The sequence below is a fragment of the Maylandia zebra genome, linkage group LG7 (assembly GCF_041146795.1).
Source record: "Maylandia zebra isolate NMK-2024a linkage group LG7, Mzebra_GT3a, whole genome shotgun sequence".
Lineage (NCBI taxonomy): Eukaryota > Metazoa > Chordata > Actinopteri > Cichliformes > Cichlidae > Maylandia > Maylandia zebra.
Genome location: NC_135173.1, coordinates 55,844,270 through 55,858,890, shown reverse-complemented (window position 1 = coordinate 55,858,890; position 14,621 = coordinate 55,844,270). Strand labels below are relative to the sequence as shown.

General features: G+C 42.8%; 1 pseudogene; it reads right to left on the bottom strand.

The window, feature by feature from the left end:
• Nucleotides 1-10,266: 10,266 nt before the first annotated feature.
• On the bottom strand, nt 10,267-13,706 carry LOC106676601 (PR domain zinc finger protein 15-like; annotated as a pseudogene).
• Nucleotides 13,707-14,621: the final 915 nt, after the last annotated feature.

Below are 14,621 nucleotides of genomic sequence, written 5' to 3'. Positions count from 1 at the left end.
GATGAATCCAAGATGGTCTCTCTGCTATTTTACAGGCTGTGGGTGTGGTCAATAACACTTGGTATGGGCCCTCCCAGGGTGGCTGTGGCTACAATGTAGCTTGCCATCACCAGTGTGTGAATGTGTGTGTGAATGGGTGGATGACTGGTTGTGTAAAGTGCTTTGGGGTCCTTAGGGACTAGAAAAGCGCTATACAAATACAGGCCATTTACCAAACCATATTAATGATGATAGGAAGGCCCCAACCCCGCCTTCCTAATGTGGGAGCCAACCAATAGGACCACTCACTCCATAACTGCGACTAGTAAGGGCACGATCATCACCACCTAACAAGGTACCAGTGGTATGAAACACACACTTGTTGTATTCCACTTGTATGCACAATCATAGTGGGTCACAGGCTGAACAGATATCCACAGGTAGTACGTGGCAGTCAGGTGAACAGGTTGCCGGTGGCAGGAAACTAAGTCAGTGCGTCAGAGGGGGGAAAGCCGAGATTTAGTTTGTTAGGATGGGGGACAGTGCGTTTGGAGGATGGGTGCAAGACTGAGTGTCCCGGAGCAAAATTCAGTGTTTGGATTGTTTTCTGGGTCTCCCATCCTCCTCTTCATCATTCTCTTCCACTCTTGGCTCCATCATCATCACTGTCGTTGTCGTCAGTGTCAGTGTGATTGGCGTCACTGTCAGGACCACTCTCAGGGACACTTTCGTTGTCACTCTCATCCTCCTCATCATCCCAGTACCACCTCATTTCTTCAGCAATGGGATCTTCTGCTTGCTGGGCCGGGTGTATTTCAATTTCTCCTGCTGGGATTTCTTCTCTGTTATTGACCCAGGGTCCTTCAACTTGAGGTGGATTTATTTCTGTGCCTGCCTTGAACTCTTCAGGTACAGTCGGTTCCCCAGATTGAGTCATGTGGTCTGACTGTTGAAGTTGAGCATTTCTTCTTGGATGAGGATGGTGATGTTGATGTGCACTTTACACAAGTCATTCTGAAGATGTGGTCAGAGATCAGAATTGGTGCACATGTTCCAGGGTGTTTCCCATATATGGTTGGTTGTACCGATGTGCTTGGCATGTGCGAGCAGACGTAACAGTCTTTCTCTGTGGTTCTGTTAAACACGTATCTGTATCAGGCATTTTTCATCCAAGGATGGATGTGGTCTTGTGTCACGTCCGGTAGATGTGAGTTGTCATGTCTCTTATCTCGGCTCGTGTATGGGATTCTGCCGTCTTCCAGGTCAGATAGTCTGATGAATAGAGCCGTTGCCAGTAGTAAGACGCCAGTCATCACCTGAGAACACTTCATGCTTGAGGTTGGCCACACCCAAATGTATCAGTGAGCCTAAAGTTGGTCAGTGGCTGGAGAGAATGAGAGTGCGAGCTGAGCTCAATCAGCACTCCTCCCTCGCCACTGGACTCACTGACACCTGGTGAAACACCCCTTTACACTTCTGTGAATCTCTGGTGGTCTGGGCTTCAAGCTCTACTTTCTTGCAGTGGCTCTGATGAATCCAAGATGGTCTCTCTGCTATTTTACAGGCTGTGGGTGTGGTCAATAACACTTGGTATGGGCCCTCCCAGGGTGACTGTGGCTACAATGTAGCTTGCCATCACCAGTGTGTGAATGTGTGTGTGAATGGGTGGATGACTGGTTGTGTAAAGTGCTTTGGGGTCCTTAGGGACTAGAAAAGCGCTATACAAATACAGGCCATTTACCAAACCATATTAATGATGATAGGAAGGCCCCAACCCCGCCTTCCTAATGTGGGAGCCAACCAATAGGACCACTCACTCCATAACTGCGACTAGTAAGGGCACGATCATCACCACCTAACAAGGTACCAGTGGTATGAAACACACACTTGTTGTATTCCACTTGTATGCACAATCATAGTGGGTCACAGGCTGAACAGATATCCACAGGTAGTACGTGGCAGTCAGGTGAACAGGTCGCCGGTGGCAGGAAACTAAGTCAGTGCGTCAGAGGAGGGAAAGCCGAGATTCAGTTTGTTAGGATGGGGGACAGTGCATTTGGAGGATGGGTGCAAGACTGAGTGTCCCGGAGCAAAATTCAGTGTTTGGATTGTTTTCTGGGTCTCTTCATCATTCTCTTCCACTCTTGGCTCCATCATCATCACTGTCGTTGTCATCAGTGTCACTGTGATTGGTGTCACTGTCAGGACCACTCTCAGGGTCACTGTTGCTCTCAGCCTCCTCATCATCCCAGAACCACCTCATTTCTTCAGCTATGGGATCTTCTGCTTGCTGGGCCGGGTGTATTTCAATTTCTCCTGCTGGGATCTCTGCTCTGTTATTTACCCAGGGTCCTTCTACTTGAGGTGGATTTATTTCTGTGCCAGCTGCTGGAACAGCAGCCTCTTTCTCCTCTTCCTCATCAGCCTCTTCCTCATCCTTCTGAGGATTGTCCTCCTCAACATCATGTTGTTGCTGTTGATTAATAACTTGGCCCAGAACACGGAGAATTTCTTAAGTTAAGAGGCCGCGCAGCAGACCAATTTGAAGCCAGTGGACCATCGGGTGAATTGCTTCAAAATCTTCACTGTACTTGTACTCTGGATATTGTTCCATTTCATTTACTAAAAGATGTTATGACACTGTGGGTATGAGTTTGCTGTCTATTGTCCATAGCAGTCTTCAGTCTGGGTGTGTCCCTGCTGACTTTAAACATGCTGTGGTGGAACCTATTCTACAGCTCCAGACCTTTCTAGATAAAAATGGCATTAGTGAAGTATTTCAGTCTGGTTTTAAAGCCCACCACTGTACTGAAACTGCTTTTTAAAAAGGTTTTAATGACCTTTTCACTTTTGCTGACTTGGGAGATTCTGCCATTTTAATACTATTAGACCTCAGTGCTGCCTTTGATACCGTAGATCATAGGATTCTTATCTCTCGGCTTGAACACTGTCGGAGTCAAAGGGACTGCATTGGAGTGGTTTAAATCTTATCTGTCCAACCAAAGCTTTTCTGTTAGACTGGGGGATACATAATCCTCAAAAACCTCACTCGCTTGTGGGGTCCCCTAGGGGTCCATTCTTGGCCCAGTTCTCTTTTCAATTTATATACTCCCTATGGGTTCAGTTTTTTAAAAACATGGCATCTCATTTCATTGTTATGCAGACGACTCACAGATTTAGCTGCCACTGAAACGTACATCTTTGAATCCTCTGTGTCACGGTTCTGGGTCAGTTTCTACCCAGTATTTTGAGTTTATTGTGTTTTGGTTTAATTTTGCATCAGGGTCTGTTTTCTTGTTCTCTTGTTGTGTTTATGATGATGATGATTATGATGTTTATTATTAGTTTCATGTTTCTGTTTAATTGTGTTTAGGATTTGTTCTTCGGTTGTGTCATTTTCTGTCTGTCTCTCAGTGTCAAGTCTGCGTCTTTGTGTGATGGTTTCTTGTTCCTGTTTTATTGTGAAGGTCTGCGTCTCATGTGAGTGTGTTCAGTTTTACCTCTTGTCTCGTCCCGTTGATTACTCCCAGCTGTGTCCCCCACCTGTGTGTAATCTCCCTGTGTTTCTCTGTGTGCATTTAAGTCGTGTCTTCTGTCTTTGTAGTTGCTGGTCCGTCTGTGTATCCACCATGTTTCATCCGTGTGTTCTCCCTGCTGTCCGTCGTCATTCTCCGCTGCTCATCCTCCTTCATGTTCATGTCCTGGTTTGTGTTCACTAGTTTAGTTGTTCTCAGTTTAGATAGCCTTCTGTTCCGTTTGCCTATTTTTGTGTTCAATAAACCACCTCACCTTCGCGAGTGCCTGCGACAGCATAGAGGATCGCACTGGCCACAACAGACTCATAGAAAATCGTCAGAAAATGCTGAGGATTTTCTATGAGTCTGTTGTGGCCAGTGCGATCCTCTATGCTGTTGCATGCTGGGGGAGCAGGCTGAGGGTCGCAGATGCCAACAGACTTAATAAACTGATCCGTAAGGCCAGCAATGTTGTGGGGATGGAGCTGGACTCCCTCAAGGTGGTGTCGGAGAGGCGGATGCTGTCCAAGATAAAGACAATGTTGGATAACACCTCCCACCCACTCCATGACATGTTGGTCAGTCACAGGAGCTCGTTCAGTGAGAGACTGAGATTACCGAAAAGCACCACTGAACGACACAGGAAATCATTCCTGCCTGTGGCCATCTCCCTGTACAACGCATCCACTTAACACACTGTTTGCTGCTACAGCTACACATGTTTCTTTTCCAACTATTTATTTATAAGTGACTTATGTATGTATGTATGTATATATATGTATATATTGTACTATTCTTAGTTAGCGTATTGTCTGTCTTGTCTTAATGTTGGTTTAAAATGGAGCACTGTAACAAAAAATAATTTCCCCCAGGGATCAATAAAGTATTCTGATTCTGATTCTGATGATTCTGATTGGATCCTCATTTATTATTTTATACGGCTCATCTCACTCGCCATGACACTCTGAAGGGTTTGCTAGATGTCCAGGAGCAAAATTCAGAGTTTGAGTTGTTTTCTAGGTGCCCCATCTTCTTCTTCGTCATCATCCTCCTCCCTTGGTCTCCTCCTTGAACCTCCTGGTACTGGGCTGGGGGGCAGTGGCACAGGGGCATCCTGAACATTGTCTCTGCCATCATCATCGTCATTCTCATCAGTGTCATTGTTATCATTGTTGTTGTTATCAGTGTCACTGTGGTCGCTGTCACTGTCAGGACCACTCTCACTTTCATTGTCGCTGTCATCCTCCTCATCATCCCAGAACCACCTCATTTCTTCAGGAATGGGATCTTCTGCTTGCTGGGCCGGGTGTATTTCAATTTCCAGAGGTGTGGACTCGAGTCACATGACTTGGACTCGAGTCAGACTCGAGTCATTAATTTTATGACTTTAGACTTGACTTGAAATAATGTTCTAAGACTTGTGACTTGACTTGGACTTTTACACCAATGACTTGGGACTTGAATTGGACTTGAACCGGTTTACTTGAAAAGACTTGATATTTTACCCCAAATATAAAATTTAACATGCATATTATATAGAGATTGAAAATGTGACGTCATTCACGGGTAGAACCGCAAAGGATTCTGGGAACTCGTGGCAAGCGGTACTAGCGCACGCAGGCTTTCAATTGAAACCAGTCACACAGCGATAAAAAGAAACACAAAAATGTCAAGAAGCTGTTGTGTTATTAACTGCAATAGCTGGTCGCATGACAGCCACGGGAAGCCGACGGGTAAAGAGATCGGTTGTTATCGGATTACGTCGTTGAAGAGAAATTGTTCAAGCCATGTTTCCGAAGTAACAAAGATGCGACGGATGGCCTGGATTGCAGCCATTCAAAGACCAATTATAACGTCCCAGAACCCTCCAGCTCACAGGTTAGTCTGCTCCAAGCATTTCCACAAAGGTCAGTCTGCTGTTGTAGTTAATGCGTCATTTTTCTTAACATAATTAGTGATATAGGTTACAAGCAAGTCTGGCGCTGAACAGAAATTGTCGCGCTATGCTCCTTTATTTATTGTGCATAAATAGTGAATTGTCCTGACAGAATATTGTGTTTCGCTTCTGTTATTATGGTACATTGACAAAAACATATACTTTTATTCACAGGGTAAAACAGTTGTTTTGTATCACTAATTGTCCAGTGCGATTACAGCATACAATATTATTGTCACTGCTACATTTCTGTGATGCTACCAGAAATTATTTCCACTGCTAATTAATTACCGTTGAGCTCAAAGGTCCTATTAATAAACGGTTAACGAATGTGTATTTATGACGACGATTTGTGAGACTGGTAAACTTATGATACGTACGATGGTCTTTACTTTCTACACGGTGCATTTCAAGGTCCTGCACCCATCTGTCGGTAAACTGTACCTGGGCTTGTTGCAGTGACCGGAAGTTACTAAACTTCATGAGTGTATGCACTCACTCCAAGAAGCGTATAATTATAAATATGCATATAAATATGCTACGATGAGATAGCTGACTTCATCTAACTAGCAAATGTTTTCCAGGCTACGTTGGTGATGCAGTTTTTTTTTAAATTATATTTTTTTAAAAATATCATTTATTTATGTATGATATTTTTGTCATGCGATTTTAAAGCCGGTCCTACAAGCGCATCCAAGAATAACATGCAGCTTATCTCAGAACTGTCGGTGAAAATTATTCTTGGAGCTAGGTTTAATTGAGCTGCATTTTAAAGAGGTGCAATTTCACAATTTGTGTATATTTTCTAAGTTCACTATTTTGTCATGTGTTGAGAAAAACACAGATTTAAAAATTACATGGTCTAATATTTACATTTAGCATATAACTGCAACATGCTTTTTTTCGTTTTTTTTTTAAAGACTCGAAAGGACTTGAAATTCAAAATTTCAGACTTGTGACTTTACTTGGACTTTTACACCAGTGACTTGAGACTCGACTCTGACTTGCCTGACATTACTTGAGACTTACTTGAGACTTGCAAAACAATGACTTGGTCCCACCTCTGTCAATTTCTCCTGCTGGGATTTCTTCTCTGTTATTGACCCAGGGTCCTTCAACTTGAGGTGGATTTATTTCTATCCCCGCTACTGGAACATCAGCCTGTTCCTCCTCTTCGTTATCAGCCTCTTGATCATTGTCCTGAACTCTGTCCTCCTCCTCATCATTTTGTTGCACTTGATGAATAACTTGGCCCAGAACACGGAGGTTTTCCTCAGTTAAGAGGCCGCTCAACACACCGTATTCAAGCCAGCGGACCATCGGCCGAATCGCTTCAAAATCCGGACGCTGTTGCAGTTCCAAAACCAGTTCATCGACTGGTACCCCTACAACAACAAACAGAGAAATATATTATTGTTATCATTCATATGATGAGAAAACTGTCCACAAATTCCAATTTATGCAAAATAACTACTTAGGGAACATACAAACATACGTCCACTACACTTATTACAGTGTGATTGCTCCTTCAAATAAAAAAGGCTTCATTCGATGAGCAGCAACGTGTAAATGTCCTCATGTCAGTTTTCCTCAGCCCTCACTCACTGTTGTAATGCACTATTAAATTCAATTATTAGGATTTTGTTATAATTAACTCATTCACTGCCATTGACGTCTATAGCCGTCAATTGCAGTGAATGAGTCAATGGGTTTAACTCATTCACTGCCAATGGCTGGCAGTGAATGAGTTAAGTGCAAAGTCTAAATCATTTTTATAAAGAGACATGTGTATTCCCAGTGCACCAGGAAATACACAGTACCACACGGATGTTTTCAGGGCTCAGAGCAGCCTCTGGGCTTGTGTGACTGAGGCCTTAAAACTTCAGAAACTTTCATGTGTAGAAACAAACTGTCAGATAATCCATGAGAAAAACTGCAAAGAGATTCCACACTCTTGTCACAACCCTGAAAACACGGGGGAAAGAATCACGAACGTGATATTTAGTTGTCTCTCTCATGCAGTAGTTTACAGCGGTCCCTCGTTTATCGCGGGAGTTATGTTCTAAGAATAACCCGCGACAGGTGAAATCAGAAGTAGCCAACTTTTTTTTTTTTTTTTTTTTTTTTTTACAATTAAAAGATGTTTTAAGGCTGGAAAACCTCTCACTACACACTTTATACACTTTTCTCAGACAGGCACGAACATTTTCACACTTTTCTCTTTTGTTTAAACTCTCGAAGTTCAAACCTTCGTAGAAACATAAGTCCAGTATTATAGAATGAAACCAAAGGCACCCGCAGGAGCCTCTGACGGTGCAAAACGTTTCGTCGGCATTGCTGTGTTTGATGGGGAGAAAACTTACAACATACAGTACAGCACAGAGTCACACTGCTAGCGATTGAAGATGTGTGTAAATTCGACAAGCTAAACGCATTCTGTACTGTACAGCAGCGGTCCCCATCCTAAAACCAGTTTAATGTCACCTTTAAGGTGTGGCGGATAAATACAACAAAATAAAATGATACGACCAAGACAAAAACTGTGGTATTTTGTAAATATAATATATAATAATATCTAACTTTATTAGCAGCGTCCTCCTGAAATGCACCAACAACATTGAGAGTAACGTCCGATCCTCTCTGCGCCTTAATGCTCTCTGGTCGCTATGGTAACGCGTAAATAGTTATTTTAAAATAAGACAACTACACCAGGGGAAAAGACCCAGGAAAACCGATAAAAACCCTGAAAACCATAAATTTCACAGCCTCAACTCTCGCGGCCCGGTACCAAACGACTCACGGACCGGTACCGGCAAAGAGGAGAGCGCGCGAAAGCCCCCTGGTGGAGGATGGAGTCACTAACAATTGATCCCAGAAAGGCGATTAGTAATGGACTAATAAAAGGACAACCATTAATGCAACATGAAAAAAATAATAACAATTTTCTTATCGTATTTACATCGTTTTTATGCTTATGGCACCTAATATGAATTAGTATTAACTGTATACACCTTTGCTTTGTTGTGAAACCCTATGAATAACAGCTGTATTGAGCTTTTTGATACTGCCTATGGGGAATAACAGTAGTCTTCCAAACTATCACACACTTACTTTGAATCGGTAGTCTGTCTCCTCTGTCCATTCTTCTGGGATGATACACAATCTGGAGGAAACTAAAGCAGTACAGCTCTCAAACTTTACGGACTCAAACTTATCCAGAGTTATGACACAGTCCTTAAAATGCTGTGAAATCTTTTAGCTCTTTAAAAACGCGGAGTAAATGTAGACTAATCGCCACTGAATGCTGCGAGGAACGCTGCCAACTGGTAACTGATATTTCTCCACCAACTATTCAAATATAATGACGATGAGATGAACGTTACAGGTTAACTCTTCGGTGACGTCATCGATTGAAGCTGCTCAACGTTCTGTTGGTGAAAAAACGTCACTTTGAAACTTTTACAGGTGAAGCATTTTTTTTTACAGTTTTGAAGGTATTATAGTGACAGAAAGAGGCCACGAGATGGCGCCATTTTTCACGTAGTTGATACCGTTGGCTGTTTGGTTTCTGTTCACACCCCTCCACGAGTGTTTTGCATAAAGTATTCAGGCTCATGATTTCTGCTTCCTCTCTGGCTGAATTATATTATATTAAATTAAATTAAGGAAACTAGAGCGAGTCTTTCATCAGTAATTAGTTATTTTAAACACTTTTCTACCTAAAGTGCATTTTTGGTGCTTTACATGTTTGCTGAACTGCTTCATGGGCTAAAAACCTTCTGATTCGTTAGACGCTGACTCTGTTCTTCAAATAAAATCTAAACTTTTTCATTTGGCTTCCTGGATTGCCAAGTTTGAAAATAAAAGCATTCAACAGAGTGTCAAAATGTGTTGTGTAATTGTAGAAACACTGAACAAAAATATAAATGCAACACTTTGGTTTTTGCTCCCATTTTTCATGAGCTGAACTCAAAGATATGAAACATTTTCTACATGCACAAAACACCCATTACTCTCAAATCAGTCTAAATCTCTGTCAGTGAGCACTTCTCCTTTGCATCCCACCCCACAAGTGTGGCATATTAAGGTGCTGATTAGACAGCATGACTATTGCACAGGTGTGCCTTAGACTGCCCACAATAAATGGGCCTACAGGAGGGTGAGCCCATATAGCTTTTTTTAGGCTGCACTTGGCCAGGCCACATGGGCAAAGGCCCAGCCATCAGGCTCTCTCTCTGCAGCTGCAGTCACAACTGACAACATACAAAAAGGACGACGACCTGATGAATTTTCTTTAAAAATATCATTTTTAAAAATGGCTGCCAATATTTATTTCAGACAGTGTGACAATAATTACAGTTTACAGCTTTCAAAAATCATGTTCACCACTCAGCTGTTTTAGGGAATACACCAAATACCATGTGTTATTATAATGTGGTCAACGTATTTTCACTTTATTTGTCACAAAGTTCATCTGCTTTTCATGTTGGTGCATTTCCACATCTCATTGTTCAAGCAGCAGGTTTATCTTGAAAACATGCATTTTCCCCCCCAAGGCTGGTAAGGCGTTAGAATATTCAACCGTTGCTTTGGTTTCAGACGTCAGTGATTGTGGCTAAATGCACTTTTTTTTTCCCTTATTTTCTCAAAAACAGATTCACTAACTGTCAATTTGTTTTCTGCTTTACTATTAAAAAAATATTACAATACCATTTGCTTCCATTGGGCTGGAGAGGCATCTGGGTGACAGTGATCACAACTTTGTACAGTTTGTTAAAAATCTACTCTACTATGTAACAGTATCTGTGTGAGGTGACCTGCACCCCTAGTGTCTGCTCAGTAGCTGAGTATCTGTTGCGCAGAACTGCTTTGCTGCTGAGGGGTGGCTGGCTGGCTCTGGCTGGGCCGGCCTGGATCTGGGCCCTGGCTCTGGGCCTCGTGACTCTCCCCATGTGCACCCTCCACCACTGGAGTGACCTGGCTGCCCTCAGCTGCAGGTACAGGCCTCCATGCCAGAGTCGGGGCCTCTAGCTGGTGGCCCATGGGGTTGACCAGAGTGGCGAAGTTGATGAAATGGGCGACGGACTGGGGTGTCCTGCTTCCAGCAGAACCTACAGTCTCTGGGATGAGTTCTGCAGACCGGTTGTGCAGCACAGCGGAGCCACTGACTGTGTCAAAGGTGACCGTGAGGATGGAGTTGTCCAGTGTGAGGGGCCGGTCGCTGGCTGTCAGGTGGCCCACGGCGACAGGCTGCAGGCTGGTAAACTGGGCAGGGGCGTGGCTGGTGATGGGCGTGACTGTGATGTTGGCCAGTCCCACTGAGCTGTTGGGGAAGGAGGCTGATGGAGCACTGGGGTCGGTCAGAACCACCACCTGAAACGGCAACAATGAAATCAATTGCAACTTGATGATGAAAGCAGCTCATCTGGTGCCAAAGCACAACACTGTTGTTATAATCTAAGTTTGTAAGGAACAGCAACTGGCTGAGGCCGTGAGTCAAGCACAGCCAGCGATCCTGGCAGACCAGCTGACTGAACTGAACTGAATTTTATTGCATTCACATAGCACGAAATGACAACAACGGTCACTTCAAGGTGATTTATATTGTAAAGACTTTACAATAATGCAGAGAAAACCCCAACAATTAGACACCACCCAGTGATCAAGCACACGGTGACAGCGGGAAGGAAAAACTCCCTTTTAACAGGAAGGAACGTGTTGTTACTGATGCTGCCGCTCTCCCGGCCTCTTGGCTTTCCATACTGCACATGTTAGGAAAGTTCCAGAACAGAGGCCAAATATAAATTACTCCAGCTGGAAAAACAGCCTTATATTGACTCAAGAAATAATGTAGTAAACACATCTGAAAAATAAATAAATAAAATCAGAAACTATGTCTTATTTCACATTTTTAAATCAAACTATTTAAGCATCATGCCACTTTGTATAGTTATATTATTAAAATTGTTAAAGGTCTAATGTGTTTGAGCACATCTGTAATCACAAAGCCTTAGCTGTCAATTGTGGCTTCAAGCGTTGCACTGCATTTGTGTAATTTCATAACACTGTCTTAACAGTAGGAAAACAATTTGATATTATAAATGTAATCATTTTGTGGTTTGACTGTGTGTATTTTACACCTGCTTTACTCAACAGATCCACATTTTATCCTACAATTCCCAATGAAGTCATAACTACTAGGTCAACAATTACCAAAGTCAGCAATTTATTAGGTTATGTAACATTATAGTCCATTCAAAAAAACTTTATTAGACAACTGCCACAGTTATTTCATATCAAATAATCAACAAAACAAGTGCAAATCCAGATTTATTCAGCCTTTCATCGGCAATGTCGAGCCAGCCGCTGTGGGTGACTTAAGGGCTCTTCAGGGAGAAAAACTTCAGTCTGTGTTTTCCTTTTTAATCAGGCCGCCTGCCTTTATCCACTTATCGTGGTGTTCGGGGGGAAAGAAGTTGGACACGTTATTGTAGCAACAAAACAGAATCTTCTGGGGGAAATGTGCACACGTACCTGCTGGATGCTCTGTACAGCAGAGCTCATCTCAGTCTCATCACCGACAATGCCTTGATTCAGCAAAATCAACGTATTCATCAGACTCAGAGAGCTCCGGCTCAGCTGAGCTTCTCTGCTTCTTCTTGGGGTGTCGGGAAGGTCGACTGGGCCGCTTCTGACACATCCCGTCTTTTTCCATGGTCAGAGAGGGCTGCAGAAGGAAGTGAAACATCTTTAGAGTACAGAAAAATGCAGATTTTAAGGCAGCTGACACCACAGACATACTTAATCCAATATGGTTTCTTGTTGTTTGTCAGTGTTTCCATAGCTACACCTCCCTAAAACCACCTCACTTGTCAATAAGGTCAAAGGTCAAGGTCAAGGTCAAATCTATTTATGTAGCACATTTCAAACAGCCGATGCTGCACAAAGTCCTTAACAATATAAAAATGCCAATAAAAAGCAACAATGTAATACAATAATAACAATATAAAACAATAATAGGACAATAAAAGAATTAAAACAATAACTAAAACTATTTAAAATAAGACCAGAATGCTTGGGTCATAGTGTGTTAAAAGCCAGGGCATAAAATGTGTCTTTAGTAGTGATTTCAATTGCTCAAGTGTTTGTGCAGATCTAATATTTAGGGGGAGACTATTCCAGAGTCTGGGACCTGTCACAGAGAAGGCTCTATCACCACGAGATTGGAGACAAGTCCGTGGGATGGACAGCATTCATTTTGAGCTAGACCTCATGGTTTTTCCTGGAGCATAAACAGAGAGGAGCTCAGACAGGTAAGAAGGCGCTCGGGCATTAAGTGACTTAAAAACAAAAAGTAAAAGTTTAAATTGGATCCTGTCAGAGACAGGAAGCCAGTGTAAAGAAGCTAAAACTAGGGTTATACGCTCTCTCCGTTTGATACCAGTTAGCAGGCGAGCAGCTGCATTTTGGACCATCTGAAGACAATGGATGGAGGCCTGGTCTAGACCAAATACAATGAATCGTTTTTGGTCTGTGGTGTCAGAAATCCAGAATTTTATTCTAACCTGCACAATGCTGATAGATGAATCATCCTTTGACAAATTTTCCTGAAGTTCATCAAACTCGTCGATTCTCACAGACACCACCTGTAGGCATATAGGAGAAGGACAGCATTTCAGGTCGAGTCTGCCTTTAGGGTGCTGTAATATGGGTTGTTTCCTCTCAGGTCTGACCCCACTCACCTCGGGATGTTTGCGTCGCAGGTGTCGGTTCATAGAAGCGCGAGTGGACACCTTTGTCCCGCAGAGGCGACACGACTGGGCCTCTACCTTTTCATGGGTCAGGTGGACGTGCTTCTGCAGCATGTACTCTGTCAGATATTTCTTATTGCATGTGGGACATGTCCACGTCTTACCCACTGCAGCAACAGAGAAGGAGAGGAGGTCAGCTCAACAGCATCACTTAGTATGAAGCCTCAAATTAAACTCTATCATATTCAATGTTGTGTGTAATGCACTCCAAACCATCTTTGCTTTGTGTTGTTGGATTTGTGATTTTTTGGGCCATATTGATGACCCTCTGGAGTGCCTTTCTGTGTGCTGTGGTGCAGCTGGAGAACCACACACCGATGCAATATGTCAGCACACTTTCAGTGGAGCAGCGGTAGAAGACGGTCAGCAGCTCCTTCTTCAGGTCCATTTTTCTGAGGATTCTCAGAAAGTGGAGACGCTGTTGGGCCTTCTTTAAGACCGCAGAGGTGTTAGAGCTCCATTGGAGGTCTGTGTCTATGTGCACACCCAGAAACTTGAATTTTAGGGCAAAATTAGGGCAAAGACAGTGTGGTGGGGCTAAACAGACAAAAAGAATTACAGCGACTGTGTTTGAACGTGTGCATGGAAAAATACAAACACACAAATTTGTGTAGAGAAAGATTTCTGACATTGCTTAAGACCTGTGTTTCTCTCTGTTGGTGGTCTCATCGTATCCTCACTATGCTGTTTCTTCCCTCCGTGTTCTAAGTAATTCCTGGTTCCTGGCTTACTTTGAGTTTTCCTATTTCTAGTTTTGAGTTGTTTTGCATTTATAGCAGTAATTTCCAACAATAAAGCTGCCACTTTCAGTTACATTTACCGTGTGAGTCTTGTGTTTGTGTCCTGAACAATGAATACTGAGAACAGAGACACACAGGTACAATCTGAGGGTACGACACAACACTGACACAAAGAAACACTGGGCTTAAATACACTGAGGAAGTCATCAAGGAATTAGAGACAGAAGGGGAACACAGCTGGGAGGAATGAGACCTAAGGAGACAGGGGAGCGAAACTAGAAACACAGTTAGTGGGTCAGGTTAATTAGTAACTCTAAATTTCCCACAGGTGTGAATGTGAGTGAGAATGGTTGTCTGTTCCTACGTGTTAGCCCTGCGACAGACTGGCGACCCCCTGAAAAAGGAAAAGCAGAAGAGAACGGATGGTCATTTATTTGTATATATTAGTTGTTCCTGTCTGATAATTGTGACTTGAAAATAATTGTGTGTTTTAAGTGGTTTCTAAATATATTTCATATATTTTCTCTGTTCCACTTCACTGTAGAAATATATTAAATGTTGATTATTTGATTGTAGAACTACATTCCCATTTTTTGTTTTGTTTTTTCAATTCCTGCTGCGTTTAAAATTTGTACTGCAT